This window comes from Tenebrio molitor, chromosome 5 (genome assembly GCF_963966145.1).
Source record: "Tenebrio molitor chromosome 5, icTenMoli1.1, whole genome shotgun sequence".
Taxonomy (NCBI): Eukaryota; Metazoa; Arthropoda; class Insecta; order Coleoptera; family Tenebrionidae; genus Tenebrio; species Tenebrio molitor.
The window spans coordinates 18,989,586-19,003,677 of NC_091050.1; the positions used below are offsets into that span (position 1 = coordinate 18,989,586).

Sequence of the window (14,092 nt, forward strand, 5' to 3'; positions counted from 1 at the left end):
TCTGGGCATGTTTAAGTAAAAATAATAAGAATCAATAAATAAATGAAACGTGCTGCTAATAAAACAATATGAACGAAATTCAAAGCAATTGAATTTTATTTTGAATGTCATAATTTATAGTTACCAACATAGTATGAAAAAATATCTATCTAGTGTCTTTTAAATTTTACCAACCTAAAGCAACAGGTGGTGGTTTTTTGATTTTTGAATGGACTTTATGTAAACTCTGTCCACTCATAGATTGCTTGACATAAATGTTACTAAAAATGTTTACTCTACGCTACAACAAATAGATGCGGCGCGAAATTTTAAAAAATGGAAAGAGCAGGTTTACACGTGATGTTTTATTATTATTCTGCATGTTTGCACTTAGGAAAGACGAAAGACGAAAGAAAACTTCAGTACAGTAGGAGTAATATATTAGGTTTTATTAATACAAGGTATTTCACGAGAATTAATGTGCCCCACGGAATAAAATAAAATTTCCGAAAAAGCTGGCTACTGAAATTAAAATATCCAGCTTTTTTCGGAAATGGCTAAACACAAGTAAGAGATTATTTAATATGTACTCCTATTTAATGCATGAACAAAAATTACCTCTGTATCATTTTCGATGTTTGTAATCAGATTCTTGAGGCACGCACTCACTTCACAAATTTAAAAAAATCAACAAAAAATCGCAACGGAACAGATCAAAACAGCAACACAATCAAAACTAATAACTTTTAAAACCAGAGAATCACAAAACAAAGCTCTAAAGATGTAAAATCGCAAATCTAAATGCTTAAACCACTTTGACAGAACTGACAATTTCAAATTTGAAATGTCATATCATTTATTTTTCGCGTGGGTTTCATAACAACCAATGAGAATCAGTGGCGCGAATGCTTCAAGATATTACCAACACAATCTATGATACTTTCTTAATATTTTAATGTTATGGTTTGGGGATTTTGTTATCTAAGGATATTTAAAAAAATGCATTCTATCAGTGGACGTAGTCTATAAAGTATAAACTATAAGTGTAGTGTAAGCATGGAGTGTAAGTGACAATGACGACCTCTGGTGTTTGTGGCTCGTAACGATTCAGTTCGACCCACGGCTTCCTAGATTAATAAGAGTCACAGACTAAAGATATACTCAATTTCATATAAATGTAGTGTTGTGAGGTCCGGTAATTGACTTAGTCAATGACCCATTTGACCGGTCAATAATTGTCAATGACTTGACGTATTTGACCAGTCATTTTTAAAATTTAAATTTCCCGCTTATAATGTTGAAGATTATATGATATGACGACTGTTTGACTGATGAGATGAGGTTATGTTGGGTTGTCTAATTTCATTTACGTAGCTGCTGACAATGAAGAAATCGATTATGACAATAAATAAGTAAATTATGACAATGAAACATCTAAAACTTTAATAAACATTAAGCGATTTATCTATTAGGAAGAATTGGTTTTTGTTTTTCAATCGTTTTTGTGTCTTCTTAACATGGCATACAACATATTTTTACTCTCATAAAATACTTATTATACCTACTTTTTTAAATTCTAAACGAATGTTGAAGTAAGTATTTTAAAAGAAACTAGAAACACATACACAGTTGTGTTGAACGTTTTAAAGCGTTTTAAATTAACAAAAAGTTCAAATTCAAGCAAATACAGGGTGTTTCTGAAATACGTGTGTTTAACCAGTGAAATAACTCGCCAATTTATGAAACTTTTCTCTATAACATTTTGTAAAATTCGTAAAAGCATTCCAAGATTTTTTGCCCCACAATTTTTACCAAACGAGTCGTTTTATCCGATTAACTATTCTATTTTTTGTAACCATGAGAATCTAAATTTTGATTATTTATTTTTTGCTGTAACAATGGAAGTTTTTAACAAAGCTCTGTTTCTATCACAACAGAAAATTTTCGCTCTTACCCATAGGCGGGTATACACTTTGATGGTTAATTTATTCCAAATTTTAACAATTTGTAAAAATGTTATAGAGAAAAGTTCCATGATTTGGCGCGTTCTTCCCCTGGTTAAAATTAACACACGTATTTCAGAAACACCCTGCTGTATGTTAAAGAAAAAACAAATATAACTTCTATAACTTCAAACAATTCAAACTTAACCTCACTTACACAATTTTAGAACAATAATTTATCGATCAATAAATCTTATAAAAAATGGAATTAAGAACCATTATTTGGTATTAAAATAATCCTTGATATTGAAAGAATCATTTTGTGATGTTTAACTAGTTCCTACTTTTTGACCAATAATGACTGGTAATTGACCGATCAAGGACCGGTCAACTTTGACCAAAAATAAATGACCGGTCATTTATCCATCACTATATAAATGTGCATCTAAGCAAGCCATGAAAATCTGATTTTCTGTTGGTATTAAAGCCAGAGTTAGTGACTTTGACTTTCAAAGTTGCTTGCCCGATTCGACTAATTTTTCAGTTTTGTCCGTTTTAACATTGCTGATTTCAAAAGCGCGTTTTTACTGATTAAATTAAAGTAAATCTTATTTGTTACTGTCTTTGTATTTTTACCAAGTAAAGATTTATTGGACATGACCTTCATAAATGTGACTTTTGCAATGTAACTAAATTAAAGGTGCACATGCACAACTCACCTGTGACTTGATGAACATTTATATGAAATCGACTATATATATTGGGTATATAGACAGCCCACTCCTGCCAATAACAACATAAGTGGGTTTAGTTCTACCTTCCATCGCTTTTCGCGTGGTCGCTAGCGTCGCCAAGGTTCTGTAAAACCGCGCCAAATTTGATTTTTGTTTGAATGTTTGTTTTGTATGCAAATCTACAGTTTTACTCCGATTGTGATGAAATTTTGCACACTTGACCTTCAAAATAAGGGTAAAATTACTTTAAGCGGCGAGTAAAAGCTAGTATCAAAATAAAATAAAGAAAACAAAGAAATGTAGACAATAATTAGTATCGTTATAAAAACGTATTACAAATACAAGATACATATACAATTAGGTAATATGAAAATATCGGTCTCGTCGGTACACATTTTAAATCGGATTTACCTCTACTTCAATCCGTCAGTTAAACGGCAATGGACAGGTCGGGACTCGGATAATGGTCAGTTAGGACTATCTGGAGATTTGGATTGTTCATCGAAGTGTATATGACAAACCCGATAATATTTTTGCAGCCAGAATTTTAACCATCAGCTCTTCTCTGGCGATAGCAACTGCACTGCAAGGCACCATTTTCTATACATTTATAAAAAAGAAAATTTGCAGCTCTTATTACACATATTATTTTAGTTGTTTTATATCACAACTATGATTTTAACCTCACAATTTACCAAATGTGTAACTAACATCCTAGATAAAGAAGTGACCCAGTTTAAAATTTTAATTTAATTCCCGGTACAGCCACGAGAGCGCGCCAAATGTGAAGGCACTAGCGGCTAGATTAGGAACTAAGGGATGGGGTTTGCAATCCTGGGGAGTTGGCAACTCTGAGGGAGAGCGGAAATATAGCGGGCGTAAAACGGGCTCTCGCGCGGGTGGTTGAAGGGGGGTAGAGCACTTTTGTTTGGTTTTTCGAAACGAACACACCGTGCGAAGAGCGAGCGATATTCCAAAATTTGTAAGTTAAATCTGAATCAATTACGCTACCGTCCCGAGTAGATATTTTGGGTCCCCGTGAGGAATCCTACGTTTTAATTCACCCCGGGGAATCGGTCCCACGTGGGTTTTCTTTTTGTGTTTTTTTTTGGGACCAGGACCACGTGGTAAGGGTATGTTGTAAATATCATTTTGTTGCATGCTGTTTCTTTCGAGAAGCGCTCATTTGTTAATTTTAAGCGTTATCCCTAAGTTTCTCCCGGGAGGTTCATTTTTTGGGCAATCTGTTAATTTCGAAAATTAGTAGCCGTCGTTCGAACCGCGTGCGTCCATTTTGTTTTGCTTTCATTCACATTTCCTAACGGCACTCGACCCACCATTTTGTTTGTTTAGTACAGCCAGCGATTATTGTATTCGTTAGTTATGTTGCTTACCAATATTTGTGCCATTTAAAGCGTTTTTATTTTATGGTTATTTAACTTTGCGCTTTGTTCCCTTTTATTTGCTCTTTGTTTAATGTTGCGTTTTATTTTGCTTATTTATCATTGTTTAATGTTGCGCTTTGTTTTGCTGAATTTTCTCATCGTTTAATGTTACGCTTTGTTCGGTTGAATTAAACTCAGGTTTTTCTTTGTGTTGTTGCTAGATTTCGGAATAGTTAAAGTAAAATGTTGTAAGTGCGCCCCTATGGGAGCTAGGTGACAATCAGGAAGTCGTGGGGTTGTTTAGTAAATTTCTGTCGAAGCTACGGTTATTTAGAGCCGTTAGCGGGGGCGGACCTAAGTCTTCGCTAATGCGGCGGCGGGATGTTTTCGTGAAACTTCCGTCGAGGTTATAGAGACTTCGGGGTCTTGTCGGGAAACGGTTGGTTGGGGACGGTGGATCTAAATCTTTGCTTATGCGGTTTAGTGATGCTAATCGTACGACCCCGAGACGCTCTGTCACTCTTGCTTGGTCGACGAAATAGTCTGACGTTCATTAATACCCCGAATATCTATAAACGTCGCTTGATTTCAAGATGATTCAGATTATTCTTCTGAGTCCCCTCGCGGCCGAAAGTTTGTTACCTCCAGCTCTAAGCTCCTGTTGGCGTACCTTGACCGCGTAGTTCCAAATTAAACATTGTTTTTGTCATTAATCGAATTGTAACATATGAGTAATACCTGGGATACGGTTTTTGAAGAGGGTTTTCATCCGTCCCTGTCTGTAATAACTGCATTCTAATTTGTTTACTTGTTTTGCAAGCTTTAAGCTGTTAAGTTGTTTTAAATGTTGCTGCATTCATCTTGTCGTTTATCTTTGTAAAGTACTCAGCTAGTTAATTTCTTGTACTCCGTTAAACTTAATTTCTGTCCTTTTGCATTCGTTTCAATTTTTTTTTTATCAAAGTTATTACAGGCATTTTTAATAAAAGGTATTTTGCGTCCCTCACATGTGTGTTTTATTTGCGGCACTCTTCCAACTGGAACCCTCACCGTTTGCATGCCGAACCTTTTTCCGCCAAAAGAAAAACACAACGTAGGGCTCCTCCGATTCGATGACGATCACGACCACATTTCTTACCGTTTTGCGCAGGTTCAAATATTTGGCGGAAAAAGTAATGTATTTAGATTAGACTACATAGTCTAATTCCTTGGTCTAATTCTCTACTTGGCAGGCTTTTATAATCAACGCAGGCGACGGCGACGGGTCGAACTGAATAGTTACGAGCCACAAACACCAGAGCTAGTCACTTACACTTATATTAATTATATTATATTTCTGCTTCGCGTCTGCCGTCTATTCCATATTCTTTGTTACGAATACGACGAATCCGAATATTCCGAATTAGTAATCCGTGACGAATACCAAACACACTGCGACTGTTAAAGACGCATTTCCAGTTGTGATAGAATGAATGGTAAGTATTATACGTAAAACGGACGTTCATTTAAATGTATCATCAAAGTAGTCGTTTAAGAGTTGATTGTGAAGCATCACGGATCAGCTGTTTAAATCTAACCTCACTTGTTTTGCGTTGTTTGTGTTTTTATTGTGCAGACTGACGAGTGGTACTACAGCGTGATCAACAAGGACTGAAGCTGTTGGCAGCAAATGACAGCAAAATAATCCCAAAGTATGAAAAGTTTTTGTGCGTCAGTGTTGGCACCCGCTGCAAGTTGTGAATGTCAAAAAATTTTGGTTATGTTACGAGTTGGTAATTTTAAAACACGATACGTACTATGACGGACAATAAATTTGGGCCGGCCTGTCATTGACTTGACATCAAAATGTGAAGCTGGCATTATGTTCAACCTTTGATTTTATATTACTAGATTGGCCACCTAAATGGAAAACCGTATGCAAGAAATTTTACTTTTGGATGCCACTGATAGAGAGCGTAGCAAGCAACGAAACAAATTTTTACAGTCGACCGAATGAATTTATGAGCACTAATTAGAGTTGATGAATATTCAGGCGAGCGGTTCTTTCTTTGCCACTTTTCACAGAATCACAGACACAGCGTACGCTATCAAGGGCCGAGCCAAGCCAAGTAGTGAAGCAAAATCGGACCGAAATTATGACTTCTAGTGATTCCCAAGTATAACTAAATAAGACCGATACTATCTTGTAGAGGACATTTTGGGACATAAGGAATGGTCATCTACAACTTTTTTTTAATAAGATCGAACTACGTTTCTCGTAACATTTAACGCTGTGTTAATTCAACTATTGTAATATAAAATCAAAGGTTCAACTAACCCAATTTTCGATTTTTGTCATTCTTGTCATCTTGACAGCGATAATCAAAATTAAAATTGGGAAAAGAAGCGTGCACCATAGAGAAGTGCTACTACAAATCAGTTATGGTAGTGCGTCATGATCTGTAAGTTACGAAAAGGGCGAAGGAAACGCCAAACAGCTTGAAAAACTTAAGTGTGACAAACTGACACATCAGTCATAATGACAATAAATGGTCGTTTGCACCGACTTTTTTGAAATGTCAGAAATTTGCCGGCCTAAATTTATTGTCCGCCATAGTACAAAACGACCAAAAAGTAAGGTACTCCAAAAAGAGTACCTATAAAAAGTAATTAGTACTTAATTACATTCATAAAAGCGACAGTCCGTGCCCGTATGCCCCTCCTGAGAAACAGAAACATGTTTTATGCGTTATTATTTTCGAGCTGAAAGTCTGCGGGATGCAGGGATTGGATCCGGGAAAATTTGTAAGGGTGGAACTTTAATTTCTTTAAAATGGTTAGGCTACTTCCGTATGCCAAGCCTGTAAAGTAAGGAAAAGGAATGACGGGATTTTAAAAATTAACTATCCCACCTGCACCCGGCGGCACGGCAATTTTGCCGGATATAAGGATTATTAGCCCCTGCATTAAACGTGCCCAACAAAGAACTTTGGATGCGTGTGTTTTAGATAAGAATCACAGTAATCACACCTGTTTGGAGTGAAAGCTTTCGCACTGACTTTCGAGGGCTTTGTTCCATTCACGATTAAGGCTCGGTTTCTGGAAACATTTTATTTGGCCAGTTAGTTAACTCTCCGATAAATACAAAAATCATGTATTGTGATTGGTCACTTTCTAGCGTTTCTATAGCAACGCTTGATTTAACCGGCCGTTAAGTAATCGGACCGTTCCAGAAACCGGGCCTTAGTACATCTTCTGTAAGTGTAGATGTTCTACCAGTAGATTTTGCCTTTTTCACATCACCTGTTTGTAGGTAACGTTGCACCAATCTCGTGCAATGCTGCCTAAACTTAACTAAGGTGACAACAGGCTCAGGGAATACTTGTTGAAATTGGTGAAATGCATCGTCCGTGCTCCGTGGAATACTGCCAACCGTTAGCAGCATCAAAATTTCCAGTCCGAAAGTACGCCATACCAATAAAAATGTCTTGCTCTAGTGTAAAAACCATTTTAATTAATAAATTGATACAAAAATGACACTTGATTTTGAAGTTTGAATTTGCCCGTCAAAATTGACAACTGAAAATGTAATGCTACCAACTTCACTGAAATTTTCATCATATTGTCATTGTTGCCAACAGCTTCAGTCCTTGTTGATCACTATGTCTTACGATCATAAAATTTTGGACATCAAACTTCTTTCACATTAAAAAAATTACTCTAAATCATGCTTTATTGAAACTGTCACATGAAAGATGAAATTGTCAATTTGACACCGGTTTAAAATATAATTTTTTTAATATGCGAGTACATTTGGGTATTTGTTTTATATTTTTTATTAATTAAAACCTCGTTCTATTCCATTTGTCTGATTTTTACAACTTTTTGAATATTTTCTCGGTAAATCTGACATTCACATTTTCAAAATTGACACAATCAAAATTGAGGTTATTAATACATAAGGGTCGTTTTAGAATGTATGACAGCACGATGACATTAGTGTCCAAAATTTTTTGATCGCAATAGTACGTTCACAATCGACTTTTCATCGCCAACTTTGAGGATAAATTTAAATGAACATTCGATATTTATGTATAAAATATCACAAGATTTTGAAAAATAAAACAAAAATAAAGCACGTTATAATGACCGAAAGTCGTGCCTGTGCCGCTGTAGCATTGTGAGAGCAAGAACATTTGTCATCGAGTTACCCATGGAAATGTCTTGATTCAACGGCACCGATAATTTATTGACAAATGAAATGAAAAAACGGTAATTGTTCACTTTAACTACTTCTGGAATTTTCGCGTTTTTTCTGGCTAGACAGCCTCAGGGCGTCCTTCTAGATCGTTTCCCACCATTCAAACCTTGTGCAAATGCCTTTTTTTCTCTCTTGTTGTGTTTCAAGGTCGCGTCAATGTCTTAGTATAACTACATAAAGGGTAAGGAAAATTCATTTGCACAAGGTTTGAATGGTGGGAAACGATCTAGGAGGACGCCCTGAGGCTGTCTAGCCAGAAAAAACGCGAAAATTCCAGAAGTAGTTAAAGTGAACAAAAAAAAAACAAAACTTTTAAGTAAGGTTATACCGGGTGAGTGACGAAAAAGCTTTGATGCTGTATCTTACTTATTTTTTATCCCATTTGAATAAATGACCCATTGACAGAGAGTAGTGTGGCGGGAATTAATCTGCAGCGATATAGCAATTGAGATGGAAAGTTTAGTATTTTTCACTGCTTTATGTTTTGGAACTAGAATTTAAAAACGTACAATCTATCACCGTACGGAGTATACAAAGCGATTAGGTATTTCGATTCATTCGATTATGGCAATGTATCGATTATGCCCAACACTCCCGGAACAATGTCGACTCTGCGAGCGAACATTTCCAATGTTAAAGCGTTACCTCAAAGTCCCTATAGTACTTATTATGATGTTGTCTCGGAAACTTTTTTGTTTCCATGTTATTTGAAATGGTTGAATCTATTGTTGGAAACAGTAGGTACAGTAGATTGAGCAAATCAAAATTTACAAGTCAAAATTCAAGGACATTTTAAAAAAGTATTTGGTAGGTATTGTCAAATAGACAATTAATTGACAAATGAACAAAACCAATTTTACATTAGGAAAATTTTCGTAGATTGAGCAAATCAAAATTTACAAGTAGATAAGACAAGACTAGTATTTTTTGCAATGTTTTGATTAGTTTTTTGTATTGACATGAAATGAAATTTTCAGATTATAAAATCAAAATGCAAAATTTGGAGATTACCGAGAATATCCCGAAATGTGGCCACGGAAAGAGATGTCATATTTGCAAGAAATGTTCTTACATGACCAAAGCACCTTTCTACATGGCGAATCATGTGAAACGACACCGGTTACCACTCGAATCAACTAGATGCGAAAGAAACGATTTGGAAAAGTACTACTGCAAGGACTGCAATTTTGAAACCCATCTTGTTGTAATTTTAAAGCAACATTTCAGGGAATATCACAGAAAGGACACTGATTGTGTGCAAGACCAACCAAAAAAGGACACTGTAGTAAAAAGCTACATTTGTCAAAAGTGCTCGTTTGAAACATATTCTGTTTTACTGTGGATCAAACACTTGGAAAGTTTATGTTTTGATACAGAAGAAGAATGCGAGAACGTACATACAGTGTCTTGTAGTGAAGAGTGGCACCGATCCCAGTGTTGTTCCTTTAAGACAAAAGAGGCAATGGTTGTGAAAAAACACCAGAGTGCAAAGCACCGATCTCACCGGAATTGCAGTCTCCGCAATCATAAGAAACTTCAACACTCAACAGATGCCGTACAGTGGTATAATTGCGATAAATGCGAATTTAAAACGAAATGGAACTTTTCTCTAAAACAGCATAAGAAAATTCATCTCTCAGCAGATGCTGTCCAGTGGTATAGCTGTGATAAATGCAAATACAAAACGAAATATAACAGCCACCTTAAACAACATAAGGCAATTCATCTCCCAGCAGATGCCATCCAGTGGTATAATTGCGATAAATGCGAATTTAAAACGAAATGGAAAGGCTACCTAAAACAGCATAAGAAAAATCATCAGTCAGCAGATGTTCTTCAATGGTATAGCTGTGATAAATGCAAATACAAAACGAAATATAACAGGCACCTTAAACAACATAAGGCAATTCATCACTCAGCAGATGCCATCCAGTGGTATAATTGCGATAAATGCGAATTTAAAACGAAGTGGCAGAACTCCCTAAAACAGCATAAAAAAATTCATCTCTCAGCAGATGCTGTCCAGTTGTATAGCTGTGATAAATGCAAATACAAAACGAAATGGAAAGGCTACCTAACAAAGCATGAGAAAATTCATCTCTCAGCAGATGCTGTCCAGTGGTATAGCTGTGATAAATGCAAATACAAAACGAAATATAACAGCCACCTTAAACAACATACCGCAATTCATCTCCCAGCAGATGCCATCCAGTGGTATAATTGCGATAAATGCGAATTTAAAACGAAACGGAAAGGCTACCTAAAACCGCATAAGAAAAATCATCTGTTCGCAGATGCTGTTCAGTGGTATAGCTGTAATAAATGCGAATTTAAAACGAAATGGAAGAACTCCCTGAAACAGCATAAGAAAATGCATCTCTCAGCAGATGCTGTCCAGTGGTATAGCTGTGATAAATGCAAATACAAAACGAAATATAACAGCCACCTTAAACAACATAAGGCAATTCATCTCTCACCAGATGCTGTCCAGTGGTATAGCTGTGATAAATGCAAATACAAAACGAAATATAACACCGGTCTTAAGCAACATACGACAATTCATTACTCAGCAGATGCCATTCAGTGGTATAATTGCGATAAATGCGAATTTAAAACGAAATGGAACATCTCCCTAAAACAGCATAAGCAACTTCATCTCTCAGCAGATGCTGTTCACTAGTACAAATTGTGATAAATGCGAACACAAAAGGAAATCTAACAGGCACCTTAAACAAGATAAGGCAATTCATCACTCAGCAGATGCCATCCAATGGTACAATTGTGATAAATGCGAATTTAAAACGAAATGGAACGACACCTTAAGGCTACATAAGAAAAATCATTTGTGAACAAATGTTGTTAAATGGTATAGCTGTGATAAGTGCGAAATTAAGACTAAACGGAACAAATGTTGTGCGGTAGGTAATTTATATCGCTCCAAGTAATCAGTTGGAACCTAGTTGTCGCGCTGTAAAATACACCTACCGCCGTCTAATGCAAATTAGTTTTTTATGTATTAAGGGCATAATCAGGAGATGTTTAAATGTTTAAATTCCCGAGGGCCATAATCGACAATTATGCCTGTGGCACATACAAAGTTTTATTCTATTTTATAATTTCTAAAAGATTCAAACAAATATTTAGTATTCCTTAAAGAAAATCAACTAAAAGTTGTGTCCATGCAAATTTATAAGTTAAATTTTTTTAATAAACAATTTTCAATGTCAAAATTATGTAAAAAACCACTCTGTACCACCCCAAAATGTGCACATATGGACCAGCTGTATTACAATTTGACACCAAATCATAGTTAAGGTTATGTTCATTTCACTTCCCGGACCTGTTTTCCGCGAATTCATGTTCAACATAAATTTAATGAGAAATCAGCGGAAATATTTTTCGAATTTGAAATAAAGTCTCGCTCGTCAGGACGCAGGCTCAAATAGATTGAAAAAATGTTGACACTCAGTGTGACTAATCGTATTATCATGAAAATCACTATTTGGCTCATACCAACATGATAACGTTTTGACAATTGTTTATTAAAAAATTTCAATTATAGTTAGCTATTTTGATGTTGTTATGGTTACTGGTTATATAATGTATGATTTTCTTTAATAAAATAATGTTTGATACCATTGTTGGAATAATTAAACCAACCGTTGCTTGAGAGATTTTTGACAGATCTGTGCCATAAAGGCCAATTTATGCCCTCATTTGGGGGCATATATATATAAATCATCCAAGATTCCGTGTCCGCAGTAGTACGTACAGTCGTTGACCAAAATAAAATGGGACAAAGTACCTAAATTACGATTGTGTAATTCGATATTTTTGCGAAATCCATCCCTTAGGAAACAAAGTGTCAAAAATAAAAAAATAAAATCTGTTTCCATTTACTATTTTACACTGAACTCCAAAATTAACGCATCACTTTGATTTTTTTAATTAAAAAAGCAAGTTTTGAAATATTAAAAAAAATATGTTAACAACAATAACAGCTGAACCCTGGGAAATATTTTCAACACATTTTCTTACAAAAAAGAGCACATAAATGTAAAAAAAATACAAAAATTCGAAAAGGTAACATCACGAGTAAAAATGAGAAATCGAAAAAACCATCTAAATTTAAAGATTATTTTCCTGAAAGCTTGTATTGTCCCCTCTAGCGTTAATTGTAGCTCAATAACGTAGTGGCATGTTAAAAATGAGGTTTCTCTTATGATTTTAGCCTATATTTTGCCAAATATTCAGAAGTGCTCTTGTTAGCCGACTGAAGTGATTTGGACGTCCTTACATTGCCTGTAACAGTTTTTCCATATTATCCCATAAGTGATCCATTGAGTTGAGGTCAGGGTTACGTGCTAGCCACTTCATAACTGATATTTCAATAGTCTTAAATTAGTCGGAAATTACCCTTGCAATATGTGGCCGTCTATTATCGTGCATATAAATGAAGTCTTGCCCTACGAATGGGGCATAAGGTACAACAACAGGTTCCAAGATGTTCGTGCTATATCGATGTGCATTTAAATTGCCTCTATCTAAAACCACAAATTCTGTCACAACGTCTAAAGATATTCCTATCCATACCATTATTGACCCTCCCCCAAAACTCTTCTTTAGTAACGAAATTACACTGCGCATATCACTCACCAGGTCGTCTATACATTATTACCTGTCGGTCAGACTTGTATAGACAGAACCTGGATGCATCGAAGGCCAAAAGTCTGCGCCAATCTTGTCCGACCCAATTGACATGTTCTAATGCAAAGTTTAAACGGGTCCTCCGAAGAGCTGCAGTTAACTTGGATACAGTGGCCGGTCTTCTCGGATGTATCTGATGCTCCTTTAGTCATTTTCTAACAGTATTTTCACCCAGGCGGAGTGCATATTGTCTAACATGCGATCTTGAAGTCGGAGAGCAGTGAGAAATGCTTATGCTAATGCTTATTAACCTTAAGTATTGGTCCTGGTGAGGTGTTGTGATCCATTTTCGGTCTTGTCCCCGCCTCCTTGTGTGCCGTCCGGTCTCCCGATGTCTTCTTAGAACTTTAAATACGGTAGATTGGTTCATACCAAAGTGATATTCAATAGTCCTCCGACTCTCGTAATTCTGGGCTAACAAAAGCACTTGCACGGACTTTTTAGATGCGAAGTTGTTCCTAACATCGCCCATGTTAAAAGTAAATGAAGATTGATGTCAATACTGATTCAAGTTTTCAACCGTTACTAAAAATGTATTTTCGAGTAAATTTAAAAATTGAGCAAAAACGATATTTTTGCTCATTTTTGTACACAGTGGCTGGAAATTTTAATTACTCTTGTAGGATGATCTATGTTTTTCCTCTATTTTCAGTGTGTATAACAATTTTTTGCTTTAAAGTAAAACTTTTCAAAAAAACCATAAAAATACAAGTGATGCGTTAATTTTGGTGGTTAGTGTAGTTTATTCATGGGTATGAATTTGGGAATTAAACGTTTTAATTTACAATCGCAAATCCATGTTCGTTTTTCTACTTCAGAGAAGATTTTTTTTTCAAATACCGGAATTTTTAATAGTTTGTATAACCATTTACAAGTGACGAACAAATAAAATATTCATATATTATACAACTAGAGGATTGAAAATTCTCGATTATACGTGACGTGTTGCCCGGAAACACCACGAGATCGTAGATCGAGTGGTGTTTCCGGCAACACGTCGAGTAATCGAGAATTTTCCATCCTTAAGTCGTATACGGGTAGACTATATCATGAATAAAATAAATAAATAATTAAACAGGTTCCCGAAACCGACTGAGCGCATTC

General features: G+C 35.7%; 1 long non-coding RNA gene across 1 annotated transcript; it reads left to right on the forward strand.

Moving 5' to 3' along the window:
* Positions 1–94: 94 nt before the first annotated feature.
* LOC138130243 (uncharacterized) lies at positions 95–7,564 on the forward strand. Its single transcript, XR_011159535.1, has 2 exons — positions 95–7,277; positions 7,334–7,564. It is a non-coding gene; the product is annotated as an uncharacterized lncRNA (long non-coding RNA).
* The last annotated feature ends 6,528 nt before the right edge of the window (positions 7,565–14,092 follow it).